This window comes from Cucurbita moschata, unplaced genomic scaffold (genome assembly GCF_002738365.1).
Source record: "Cucurbita moschata cultivar Rifu unplaced genomic scaffold, Cmos_1.0 Cmo_Scf00010, whole genome shotgun sequence".
Classification (NCBI taxonomy): domain Eukaryota; kingdom Viridiplantae; phylum Streptophyta; class Magnoliopsida; order Cucurbitales; family Cucurbitaceae; genus Cucurbita; species Cucurbita moschata.
The window spans coordinates 517,531-532,252 of NW_019268526.1; the positions used below are offsets into that span (position 1 = coordinate 517,531).

Sequence of the window (14,722 nt, forward strand, 5' to 3'; positions counted from 1 at the left end):
AACAAACCGAAAAAGAGACCTCACATGCAAGTCATGCAACCATCACGAGCTACAAGGGCTAATTATGTGTGAATTTCATGCACTCATGGACGCACAAAGAAGGTGGTGTACTCACGGGTCCACAGGTTTTTGGGTTGGGTCATCTCTCAGGTCGGGTCAGTGCGAGGTCCGTAGGTTCTCAGATGCAATATGGTGCGTCTTCAAGATAGAAGAGATGTGGTTTTTATTATTCAATTTTCCTTATGTTGATGTGTGCGCAAATGACTAGTTGACACGTGTCCACCCTCTCAAATGGTGCACAAGTTCGAAGCCCATTCCTAACGAATGCGTTCGAATTTTTCAAGATTAATTTCATCGCCGTTAGCCGTACTTTCTTATTTTCGTTGAATTTTCATAACTCTCTTTAATAAGTTGAATCAACTTGGTTTCTTCATCAAAATTATAGAGTTTTAATCTATATTTAATTTTTCCTTCATTTATAATCAATCACAAGATAAAATAAGTACATTAAATTTCAATCTAAAATACAAAACTTATAAATATTACGGTTTCGTGAAGATCATTGAAACTCCACTTTTTGATCTGATTCAATTTGAGATTTCTTCCAAAACTTGTGCATACCATGAAAAACAACATATTATAAATTTAGAATCTAAATCCAAAGAAATCTATAACGACCCTAGATTTTTGCTACCTAAAGTTGCTACTATCATATTAACCTAAGCATAACATCATCACTAAAAACAATGTCATGGTCTTATGTGTTCGCAAATATAATTCAGAAACAAAATAAAGAACGATAATAATAAAATAAATAATTCAAAAACATAAAATACATAACCACCTATTCTAACATAAGTCTAAGAATTTAAATCTACTACTAGCCTATGCACGTGGTCATGGTCTCAGATTTCGATGTCGTTGTTAGTGATACAGGGGTATCTTGTCTTTACCTGAAATGATGTAACACATGGCCACTTAGTAAGTGACCCCACTATAGGAGTAGTGAAAATGCAAACACATGCAAGTCATGCTCTAGGGACCTATTAGTAAAAACACCGTAGGTGTGGACTCCAGTCCAAATTAAATTGGATGTGTAATACTTTTCTACACATGAACCACACGTACAAGCGCAAATCCCCAAGCGGTTCACACCCCCTAAATCCATCATAGTCCAGCTAGATGTTCGTAGCGCATTTGGTGGTCAGCAGACCCCTGAGTGTCATGCGCAGTACTCTTCATCGTAAAAGGATAAGTATCTCGATGATTATGTACACATAGAAATGCATGAGAATCTATAGTTTCTCATCTTAAAAACATCTTTATGACATAACCTTAATTTCATCATTATATTACTATCGGTAATATATGTGCATTAATCTTCATATTATCATCATCATTAACATTAACTAGGGTTGTGTCCTAGGAAAAGTATCGTCATAATGCAGTATGACATTCACAACATACTTTTCAACTTAATTATGAAAATGACGTCATATAAAGGACATAATATCATCTTACATTTTCATGTTAACATGCATAGTTATCATCAAGTAACGTCATCGTAATCATCTTAAACATCATAAAATGTCATCATATAACTCATACACGTCATCATACATTATACATTATACATCATGCATCGTACATCATAAATCATCATCAAGGCATCATAAACATAAAATATAGATGACATGTACGAGAGCCACTAGGCACATGTCGTCATATATCAAGTAATGGTCTAGTCTATCCTATAATAAGGTCACTTACTTGTTTGACCTTAACTGACGTTTTCCTAAATTCAAGTCCACTAAGTTTTCGTTCCTCGAAGCTGCTCCAAATGTCATCGAAAGTAGTTTCCTAGGATGTCCATTTTTCTCATTAGTATTTCACAATTCTAATCTAATTTAACATGAATTTATGGAACATGGCATTATAATGACCTCGATTGCCTTAATTAGGGTCAAAATCAACTTTGAGAGGTTTGAAACGGTTGGAAATTGGTACTTTTTGAGTTGCGGAGCCGAGTGAGCTAAGTCAAGTCGTTTAAGCCGAAGGGTTCTTTTTACCGCAGGGTGACACGTGGCACAATGGGGGCGCTGACATGTGTGCAGGCCAAGTCAGGTCGAGGCGTGGGTCGTTTGGGCACGTGGATCGCAGCTTGTTAAAGATCACGTATTTGTTTAGATTGCTGTCAGTTAGTATCTAATTAAATCTCCGTTAGGAGTTAGATACAGTTTTTTATTTGATTTAGTTTTGATTTGATTAGATTTTATTTTGATTTGTTTACTGGTTTGTTACCAGATTTTCTGCACATTTTTAGGTAGATTTTCTGAATATCTTTTGTATTCTCTGTATAAATATGGAGCATTCTTGCTCTTCATAATTTAATCATCTCATCTACCATTCAATAAATCTCTCTTTCACTAACAAATTGGTACCAGAGCCTATCTTCTTAAGGGATCTGTGAGATCAAAATGGGAGAATCAAGTTTTTCAGCGGTTGCACCACCAGTCTTCGATGGAGACAATTATCAAATGTGGGCAGTTCGTATGGAGACTTAAGGCCTTGGATCTTTGGGAAGCAATAGAAGAGGATTACGAGGTCCCTCTGCTTCTAGCAAATCCTACTGTAGCACAAATCAAATTACAGAAGGAAAAGAAGACAAGGAAATCAAAGGCAAAAGCTTGCCTATTTGCCGCTGTATCTGAAATGATCTTCATGCGAATAATGTCCCTTAAAACAGCAAAAGAAATCTGGAATTATCTCAAGTTCGAATATGAAGGAGATGAGAGGATTCGTGGAATGAAAGTCCTGAATTTGATCAGGGATTTCGAGTTGCAGAAGATGAAGGAGTCAGAGTCGGTAAAAGAGTACTCTAACAGACTTCTCAGCATCGCCAATAAGGTGAAATTGCTTGGTTCTGTATTAAATGATTCCAGGATCGTTGAAAAGCTACTGGTCACTCTTCCAGAGAAGTTTGAAGCCACCATTACTACTCTGGAGAACATCAAAGACTTGTCAAAGATTTCTCTTACAGAGCTCTTGAATGCTTTGCAAGCGCAAGAGCAAAGGAGGTCTATGAGACAAGAAGGGGTGATTGAAGGTGCCTTACTTGTTAAGCATCAAGACAGCCGCAGGTATAAAAACAACAAAAATTTCAAAAATCAATTGACGTATGGAGATTCATCTGCCAATTATCAAAAGACAAAAGGAGGAGGTTTCAAAAAATTCTATCCACCTTGCCGCCATTGTGAGAAGAAAGGTCATCCACCATACAAGTGTTGGAGAAGACCTGACGCCTTCTGCTCCAAATGCAATCAACTTGGACATGAAGCTGTGATCTGCAAAGCCAAAGATCTGGTGAAAGAAGTAGATGCACAGGTCGTTGATCAAGAAGAAGAAGAAGAAGAAGAAGAAGAAGATCAATTGTTTATGGTCACTTCTTCCTCAAGCAAAGAATCAAGCAAGAGCTGGTTGATTGACAGTGGGTGCACAAATCACATGACATATGACAAGGAGTCTTTTGAGAAATTAAGAGACACCGAAGATAAGAGAGTGAGGATTGGCAATGGTGAACACTTGAAAGTAAAGGGTAAAGGCACAGTAGCTATAGCAAGCTATAAAGGTACAAAATTTATTCCAGATGTTTTATTTGTGCCTAAAATTGATCAAAATCTCTTGAGCGTTGGTCAGTTACTTAATAAAGGTTATAAAGTGTTGTTTGAGAATAAGCGGTGCTTGATCAAAGATGCTAGTGGCAAAGACTTGTTCAACGTCAAAATGAAAGGAAAAAGCTTTGCTAAATCCGACGGTCTTTATATTCAGAGCTGGTGCCACTGGGACTTGGCACAAAAGACTTGGGCACTTTCATCATCGAGGTTTGTTTCAGATACAGTCAAATAAGCTGGTAGAAGAACTCACTGACATTGATGATGACATGTCTCCTTACCGTGCTTGTAATTTTGGGAAGCAACATAGGCAACCCCTTCCTAAACAGGCATGGAGAGGCTCGAAAAAGCTGCAACTGGTTCATGCTGATCTTTGTGGTCCTCAACGAACACCATCATTAAATGGTAATCTTTATTACATTGCTTTTATTAATGAACTAATAAGAATGTGTTGGATATTCTTGCTGAAGCAAAAGTCAGAAGTTGTGGGTGTATTTTGGAAATTCAAAGCCAAAGTTGAGAAGGAAAGTGCATGCTTGATTCAGACTATAAGATCAGATAATAGCAAGAAGTACACTTTAGAAACTTTTAACAGGTTTTGTGAAGAGGCTGGAATTGAACATCAATTGACAGCATCATACACTCCTCAACAGAATGACGTTAGTGAAAGGAGGAATAGATTCATTATGGAGATGACGAGATGCATGCTTCATGAGAAGGATCTTCCAAAACGTTTTTGGGGAAAAGCAACAAACACTATTATGTGCTTGCAAAATCGAATTTCAACAAAAGTTGTGAAGGACCCGACACCATTTGAAGTTTGGTATGGTTACAAACCTTCTTTAAAGTTCGTTAGAGTATTTGGGTGTCTTTGTTTCATTTACATTTCACAGGTCAAGCGTGATAAGCTTGACAAAAAGTCAGAAGTTGGCATCTTTGTTGGCATGTTAGAAGAGTCTAAAGATGAACGACAAGATGCTTTGGTTGATGATGCACCTGTCCGAGGAGGAGCTTTCAGTGATCGAGAAAAACAAAATCTGGGAGTTAGTTGATCGACCTCTAAACCGAAAAATAATTGGTGCAAGATGGGTGTTCAGAAAAAAAGCTTGAAGTTCACAGCATCTAAACAAGGAGGAGTGTTAAAGATCACGTATTTGTTAAGATTGCTGTCAGTTAGTATCTAATTAAATCTCCGTTAGGAGTTAGATACAACTTTTTATTTGATTTAGTTTTGATTTGATTAGATTTTATTTTGATTTGTTTACTGGTTTGTTACCAGATTTTCTGCAGATTTTTAGGTAGATTTTCTGAATATCTTTTGTATTCTTTGTATAAATATGGAGCATTCTTGCTCTTCATAATTTAATCATCTCATCTACCATTCAATAAATCCCTCTTTCACTAACACAGCTGCTATAGATCTAAGCTGACTCGACTATTGGGCCCCAGCTTGGGCTAGTTTCGTCTTTGAGTTGCAATGGGTATAGGTTTCACGGGTTGATAATGATTAGATCTGGATGGCAGCTTTGATATTGGGTCGACGGTGCTGTATTGAGTTGGGTCGACGGCGGTTCAGGTTGGTGTAGGTTAGATGTGGATGGGACGGATCCTTTCTTTTTCTCTCTCCTTTGTACGTCGCCGACGACGTTTCTCATCCTTTTTTCTCATCTACTTCTCTGTTGACCTCTCTTCTTCACTCCCACGAGGTTTTACAACACGTTGACGCCTACAACTACAAATCTATGAGGTTCTCAAAAACTCGAAACTCAGATTTCGATTCCGACAGCAAAAGATCGTTGTTAAGGCATAAAACGGACCTCCTATATATGTGTTATAAAGATGTAAAGAAATTAGAAAAATTAATCGAATTCTTTACTTTCAGGGGTGTGTAGGGAGGAGACGATTTTCGAAAAGAGGACATGCGTCGTTCGAAGAGAGGAGCGAGGTGTATGGCGTTGAGCGGAGACACATCTAACCCTATTTTTTTGAATTAGATTGACTTATAATCATGTTGAACTCATTTATATGTACTGCAATATATCCATCTTTAGACATTTCTAGATTGAGTAGTCTCTGCATCAATACACATTGTTCATAGCCGACGATTCTTCGTACATATAAAACAACGCTTTCAGTAGGTCCGACAACGTCTTCCCTTGATGATGTTGAACACCACGTTTTTTAACATTATGAACTGAATCAACCCTAAGGCCTGATAACCCTTGAGCTTCCGTTGCTCCATGGTCATGGTATCTGGCTTCACCTCCAATACGAGTTCGTGAAGATCTTTCTCGTACAGATAATGTTTAATCTGCATCTTTCAAAAATCGAAATCGGATCCATCAAACTTCTCAATTCCAATTTATGAGCTTTCCATCTTCATAGATTGTGGTGAATCTCACCTAGCTCTGATATAAGTTGTTAGGACCACACAACAACGCATACACTCATCAAGATGAACACAAAGTAATAGGAGAGAGAAAATACAAGGAGAAATATTGGTTAAAATATTTGTATGGATGACTTCAGGTATACACCAAGAGAGAATAGAGAGAATGAAAAAAAAATACATTTTGAAAGCACCAACTAAACAGATATTTTTGCATTATGTATAAATATTTACCATATATATCTCTCTAGTATATTTTTAATATAAATAGTTAGCTGGCTCCATATTTCAACAATATTGTCATGACGGTCGACAGAAAATCAGCAATTGGTTCATCATTCGTCATGAACAAAGTTACAAAATCACATCTTAAAGATTGTAATGTCAATTTTATGACATTTTGAATCTCCTTGAAACTCCTTATGTAGATCATGCTTGTTTTGATGTGATTGTTGCTCCAATTCGTGAAAAAATAGTATCATGAATTAGTTGCTGAATAATGAACAGAGCCTTGACATTCTTTTTCTTAGTTTCGCCATTCCTTCTCTTCTGTTATGGGTTCTAATATATCAACAAACACCATGCTCTACCAAGTCTCATAGCTCGTGATCTGAGCAAGGTCTTCATTTTCATGATCCACCACTCATATTTTCTTACCATTAAAAATTGGTTTGAGCAGTGCAATAGAATAAAAACTAGCTATAACCATTTTCGTTCCGTAAAAATAAAAAAAAATAAAAAAAATACAATCACTCCGATAAAAACTTGGCTCTAATACCAAATTTGTTGGAAAAAAAAATTGAGAGATATGAGAAGACATAATAAGATTAAAGCTCGAAATACTTTGTTTACTCAGTAACCAAAGGAAGAGTTAAAAGTTCTAATATACATAGGCTCATATGTAATAAAAAAATAGAAAATTTTGAAAATCCTACTAAACAATTTTCTTAAAATTTTTCATTATTAAAATCAAAACAGAATTGTACGTATGTTAGAGTTAAAATCAAAACAAAATTTTGAAACTCCAAATTTTATTCATAATTTAGCCCAAATATAATATATATTTTTCAAGCCATGCATAGCACTGCTTGGCATTTTATTCTTATTACAAAGCATATGCAATGATCCTTTGCTAATGGCTATCAACTTCATCAACCAATTGTTCCACATTCGACATGACATGAAACTCTGCCATAAATCTTTCCATGGCTAAGGCAAGCATAGAGGCACCATAATTCCCTTTTCTCCATTTTTATTCATGAAGAGTATACAAAAGCTTATCGTTCCAGGGGTTGTTCCAAGCCCTCCCCTTCCTTTCCCCATTCAAAGTCCACCTCTTCAAACCCAACTCTCCTTAGGTCTGATATAATGAATGACCTAGCTTCAGTGTAATGGGGTCGTCCTTTAATTACCATAAGATCCACAATAGACTTCACGTACTCCTTCGTCATCTTAGCCTTAGTCTTCCTAATCAACTCTACAGCATAACTTAGTGATTAGTTCTGCAGGGGAAACAAATGCATTATCGTAATATCCTATCAGTAAAGAGTTGATCCTGGAACGTAGGTTCATGGGGCAAAGAAAGCGCACTTCCTCCTCTAGGCTAAGTTGAAGGGCTAGGGTACGAAGGCGCCAAACTCGATTCCTTTACGAGATCTGAATTCTTCACTGTTAAGGATAGTTGACCGCTCATTATAAGGCAAATATCTAGATATTTGCTTTACATTACGGGTTACCATATGATATGATAAGGAATCAATACAAGGGGAATAAGATTCGGATTACCTTGTCGATCGAATATCTCAAGCCAAGAACACTTTGTTTGAGATTCGAATCACTCCAGAAGCAAGATCGATCATGTCTAGCTTCAATGATTCTTGTTGATCAAATATCTCAAACACTTGTTTGAGATTCGAATCACTCCACAAGCAAGATTGATCATGTCGAGCTTGAATGATTCTACATGCAATCTAAACTACATAGAATTGCAAAGAAACTTAGCCATTGGCTGAAAAGCACAAATGCTTCTTTTGATATATTTTCCAAGTCTTCCTTACAAATACAACATACATGGCTTTATATAGCCTCAAAATGAAACTATTAAAGGCATTTCAAAAGTTGTAACATTCATACTTAATGACCATAATTAGCCATTAGGTAAATGTAACCTAAAGTAAATAAAATGTCTTAAAATACAATAACTCTAAATTACTTTAAATTGTAACCCACCCAAAATTTATAACCATCAAACTTCATTCCTCTTCAATGTGACATGAATTGCAACCTATTTTGATAATTTTGATAACATTTTCTTCACATCTTCATTGAAGTATATTGTATGAATGATGTCTCTTGGTTCATATCACCATATTTGCCCTTTTATTAAAAGCAAATATATTGCATTCATTTATTATTCTTTCTTTTTATTACTATTTCCATATTATTTGTAATTTACCATATTTCTGTATCTTGTAAATGATTATAAATAAGAGAACTCTCACCCCCATTTAGGTGTAGTGGATTCAGCAAACATTCACTTGGTATCAGAGCCCTTTCGGTTTAACAACCCTGATCCTTTCTTCTCTATGGCTTCCGAATCTTCTTATCATCTTCTTCCTTTCAATACTCTAATCCATATGATCACCATCAAACTTTCTTCCTCCAATTATCTTCTTTGGAAAAGCCAACTTCTCTCTCTCCTTGTGCTGGGCTATGTCGATGAAACTATGGTTCCACCACCTCACTTTTAACCAGAAACCCCTTCAATACTCAACCCCAAATATTTGGCATGGAGAGCAGCCGATCAACGACTTCCCTGTCTCCTGCTCTCCTCTCTCACTGAGGAAGCCATGGCTGTTGTCGTTGGTCTCTCTACTGCACGTGATGTTTGGCTTGCGTTGGAAACTACGTTCAGCCATCAGTCGAAAGCCCGTGAACTGAGACTCAAAGATGACTTTCAATTGATGAAACGTGGCACCAAACCTGTTGTTGAGTATGCCCGTGCCTTCAAAAAAATTTGTGACCAACTTCATGTCATTGGCAGACCGGTCGAGGACATTGATAAAGTGCACTGGTTCCTTCGTGGACTCGGCACCGAATTTTCAGCTTTTTCTACTGCTCAGATGGCTCTCACCCCTATCCCCTGTTTTGCAGATTTAATCTCTAAAGCTGAAAGTTTTGAGTTGTCCCAGCGCTCCCTTGAGTCCTCTGACTCCACTCCTACAGCATTCACAGTCACTAATCGTGGTCGCACCCATGGAAGCCACCCTGCTTCCTTTACCAACCAGCAAGGTCGTTCTTATTCTCACAAAAACAACTCTTCTAATCGAGGACGAACCCACTCAAGTCAGAGTCGTCGACCACCTCACTGCCAAATATGTCGCAAACAGGGCCATTATGCTGACCGCTGCAACTAAGGGTATGTTCGACCTGATTCTTCTCATGCTCACCTTGCTGAAGCCTTTAACACGTCATATTCTATTACTGGACCCGATGCTGCTGATTGGTTTCTGGACACTGGAGCTTCAGCCCATATGACTGCCGACCCATCTATTCTGGATCAGTCTAAAAATTACACGGGTAAAGACTCTGTGATCGTAGGAAACGGTGCATCCCTACCCATTACCCACGCCGGTACTCTTTCTCCGGTTCCAAATATTCACTTATTAGATGTCTTGGTTGTCCCTCACCTCACTAAAAATCTTCTTTCCATAAGTAAATTAACGTCTGATTTTCCTCTCTCCGTTACATTTACTAATAATCTTATTACTATCCAGAATCGTCAAACAGGAAGGGTGGTGGCAACCGGTAAAAGAGATGGAGGGCTATATGTGCTGGAGCGCGGCAACTCTGCTTTTATTTCAGCCCTTAGAAACAAATCTTTACGTGCTTCATATGATTTATGGCATGCTCGTCTAGGTCATGTGAATCATTCTGTTATTTCTTTTTTAAATAGAAAAGGTCATCTTTCTCTTACGTCTTTATTGCCTTCTCCATCGTTATGTAATACTTGTCAGCTTGCGAAAAGTCATCGATTGCTTTATTCCCGCAATGAACGTAGGTCGTCTCATGAGTTAGATCTTATTCATTGTGATCTTTGGGGTCCTTCTCCCGTCAAATAAAATTCGGATTTTCTTTATTATGTTATTTTTATTGATGATTATTCTCGATTCACTTAGTTTTACCCTTTAAAATTTAAATCTGATTTTTTTGATATTTTTCTTCAATTTCAAAAATTTGTGGAAAATCAATATTCTTCTCGTATCAAGGTATTTCAAAGCGATGGTGGTACCGAATTTACTAGTACTTGTTTCAAAACTCAGTTACGTAATTCTAGCATCCACCATCAACTCTCTTGTCCATATACACCTGCTCAAAATGGTCGTGCTGAGAGAAAACATCGTCATATGACTGAGACTGGCTTGACCCTTCTCTTTCACTCTCATCTTTCTCCTCGTTTTTGGGTTGACGCCTTCAGCACTGCAGCTTATATTATCAACCGATTGCCTACTCCACTTCTTGGAGGTAAGTCACCCTTTGAACTCCTTTATGGTTACACTTCACATTATGACAATTTTCATCCCTTTGGTTGTCGTGTTTATCCTTATTTGCGTGATTATATGCCTAACAAGCTTTCTACCCGCAACATTCCTTGTATTTTTTTTTGTTATAGTCCTGCTCATAAAGGGTTCCGCTGTCTTGATCCTGCCACCACTAAGCTATATATCACCTGTCATGCTCAATTTGATGAAACTCACTTTCCTACTATCCCTAGCTCCTAGACCCAACCTCTTTCTTCTATTCCTATTTCAAATTTCTTGGAACCACATCTTCATCATATTGATTCATCCCCCCCTACCACTTCATCATCGCACACTCCTCGATCCAGTTCATCCCCGTGTGATATTTGTTCTGACCTTGTAGATGAGTCTGTGCAGGTTGATACTTCTCTTGCAGGTTCCACTTTGCCACCCTCGACTTCTAATTCGACCTCTATTGAACCTCCTGTTGATTTCTCTTCTTTGGGCACTCATCCTATGATCACACGAGCCAAAGCTGGTATATTCAAGACTCGTCATCCAGCAAATCTTGGTATTTTGGGCTCATCTGGACTTCTTTCTGCTTTTCTTGCATCCATTGAGCCAAAAGGATTCAAATCTGTGGCTAAGAATCCTGCTTGGGTGGTTGCCATGGATGAAGAAATTCGAGCGTTACAACAAAATGATACTTGGACTTTAGTTCCTCGCCCTGCCAACACCAACATCGTGGGCTCTAAATGGGTGTTTCGTATTAAATATTTGCCTGATGGATCCGTCGAGCGTTTCAAGGCTCGTCTTGTTGCCAAAGGTTATACTTAAGTTCTTGGTCTTGACTACACTGACACTTTCAGTCTGGTTGTCAAAGCTATCACTGTCCGTGTTGTGCTTTCTATTGCAGTCACAAATAAATGGCCTCTTCGACAACTTGATGTCAAGAATACTTTTCTCAATGGAACTCTTATTGAACGTGTTCATATGGAACAACCTCCTAGGTATATTGATCCTCGATTTCTCCCTCATGTTTGTCTATTAAAGAAAGCCCTTTATGGTTTAAAGCAAGCTCCTCGTGCTTGGTTTCAGCGTTTTAGCTCATTTCTTCTCACACTTGGGTTTTCTTGCAGTCGCGCTGACACGTCCCTTTTTGTCTTTCATCAGCAATCTAACATTATCTATTTGTTTCTTTATGTTGATGACATTATTGTTATCGGCAACAACTCATCTCTTATTGACAGCTTTACTCGCAAGCTTCATTATGAGTTTGCTACCAAAGATTTGGGTTCTCTCAATTACTTTCTTGGTCTTGAAGCTTCACCCACTCCTGATGGTCTCTTTATTAGTCAGTTAAAATATGTTCGAGATATTCTTACTCGTGCTCAGTTGCTCGATAGCAAACCAGTTCACACTCCCATGGTTGTTTCTCAACACTTGACTGCTGATGGTTCTCCTTTCTTTGATCCTACTCTCTACAGATCTCTTATTGGCGCTCTTCAGTACTTGACTATTACGCGTCCAAATATTGTCTATGCTGTCAATTCTGTCAGTCAATTCTTGCATGCCCCTACTGCAGATCACTTTCTTGCTGTCAAACGTATTCTTCGCTATGTCAAAGGAACACTCCACTTTGGTCTTACCTTTTGTCCATCAGCTGTTCCTAGTACGCTAGTCACTTATTAGGATGCTGACTGGGCTGGTTGTCCTGATACTCGTCGTTCTACATCCGTCTATTCTATTTATCTTGGTAATAATCTCGTTTCTTGGAGTGTCAAAAAGCAAACTACTGTCTCACGCTCCAGATGTGAATTTGAGTATCGTGCTCTTGCCACAACTGCTGCTGAACTTCTTTGGGTTACGCATCTTTTGCATGACCTTAAGATCTCTATTTCACAGCAGCCCTTACTCTTATGTGACAACAAAAGTGCTATTTTTTTGAGCTCTAATCCCGTTTCTCACAAGCGGGCCAAACATGTTGAACTAGATTATCATTTCCTTCGAGAACTTGTTATCGCTGGCAAACTTCGTACACAATATGTACCCTCTCATCTCCATGTTGCTGACATCTTCACAAAGAGTATTTCTCGACCTCTCTTTGAATTTTTCAGATCCAAGCTTCACGTTCGTTCAAATCCGACGCTCAGCTTGCGGGGGGTGTTAAGGATAGTTGACCGTTCATTATTAGATATTTGCCTTACATTATGGGTTATCATATTTGTCTTTTTATTAAAGGCAAATATATTGCATTCATCTATTATTCTTTCCTTTTATTACTATTTTCATATTATTTGTAATTTACCATATTTCTGTATCCTGTAAATGATTATAAATAAGAGAACTCTCACCCCCATCTAGGTGTGGTTGATTCAGCAAACATTCACACTCACAGCCAAATTCTCAAATTATTTTATTATTATTATTATTATTATTATTATTATTATTATTATTATTATTATTATTATTATTATTATTTTTTGTAATTACAAAGCCTAATATTTGGGTTCAAACTTGGAGAAAAATATATATTCTTATAAAAATGTGACTTTGAACTTGGAAGGAACTTTTATGGTAGTCATGTGAAGTCATATGGAGTCTAGTGGAGTCATTGCCATATTGTATTTGACTAGAGGTAATTGGAAGGAACTCTTGTTGAGAGATTTTGTAGTGTGAGAGTGTGAGAGTGTGAGAGATACACTTGTAAACATTTTGGTTATAGTGATTGGCTACCACCCGTGGTTGTAGAGGAATTTCTTCTCTCCGAACCATATAATCTTTGTCTCTTTGTTTAATTTCTGCTTGTGGGTGTGTTGAGTACAATCGATCTTACTTCCGCTTTCGCTACAACAATTTGATCATATTCACGATGGTGACGAGTGATTCTGGGAGGGTCCCTTGAGGCTAATAGAGCCCTTTTCCATACTGGAAAAATGGATAGAGTAAAAGCTCCACGAACGTCTCCGCTACAGCCTTCGTGAATTGGACAAGGTCGAAACGATCAGTCATTGTATGATTAAAATGAATAGCAAAAATGAAACCATCACACTTAAGTCGTGCCACATGCAAGACCAATAAAGAAACAAAAAATGAAATCATTTGTTACTTTAGTTTTTTTAGCCTAGGTAAAGATGTAGTGATTTGAATCTCCAACTTTAATCCCAGTTTCTAGTGACAATGATGACAAGACCATAAAGAAATAAATAAATACTTACCTTGCATTGCTGATTACCTTGCACAATTGATCCATCATATGGAGGACATGGATCATGTGAGTAGTGTAGGTTTGTCCTATGGGGGACTTAGATCATGCGGGTAATGCAGATCTATCCGATGGGGGATGTGGATCATGCGGCTAGTCAGTGGAGCTAATATGTTCAAGGGGTTACTTCTCCAACTTTGGGTGCCGTGGGATGAGTTCACCAAGTAACCTCCCATAGATGATGAATTGTCTGACGCACACCATAATTTTTCCACTAGAGAGAGAGAGTTTTATGAGGTTTCACCTCGACCTAGAAAATCGATTTCAAATTGCATAGGCAAAGCAAGCTACTATAAGTCAAAGAATAGAAGAGTAGTCCATACCAGAGGTGTGACTTGTTACTTGGCATATCCGCGAAGCCAAGAAAGGTTGAACCACCTCCTTTGAACTTAGAGCGGGTCCGTGAGTAGTTAGAGAATCACACGATATTTCGAGCACCTCAAATGCTCAGATAGCAATGAGACTAAGCTCAAACTTCCTAGAGTCTAGAATAAAGCACTTTGTTACCTACTCCGTTAAGAATGCGATGAGAGCCTACAACTAGGTTAATTACTAAGTATTTTTATACTCATCCATTTTTCTTTTCATTTTCAGGTGTTCGCACGCTTCCGGATGAGGTGGAAGAGCGTTCAGGACTGTGCAATCATAGAAGGGGTAATTTCAAAGCATCAATCCATTTTTATATTTTGAGTTTTTTGTATTTCGATTTGTTATTGCATCTCGAACTCATTTTCCCATATGTAATAAATTTGAACAACATTTGTTATTAGATTCATTTTGCATTTATTTTTGGTGTTGTTCGGTTGTCTTCATTGATTTAAATTTTATTAGAATTTCAATTTGTTTTTTTTTTTTTTTTTTTTTTTTTTTTTTTTTT

The 14,722-nt window shown here is 37.7% G+C and overlaps 1 pseudogene; it reads right to left on the minus strand.

Moving 5' to 3' along the window:
* Positions 1-7,123: 7,123 nt before the first annotated feature.
* LOC111448590 lies at positions 7,124-13,592 on the minus strand (annotated as a pseudogene).
* Positions 13,593-14,722: the final 1,130 nt, after the last annotated feature.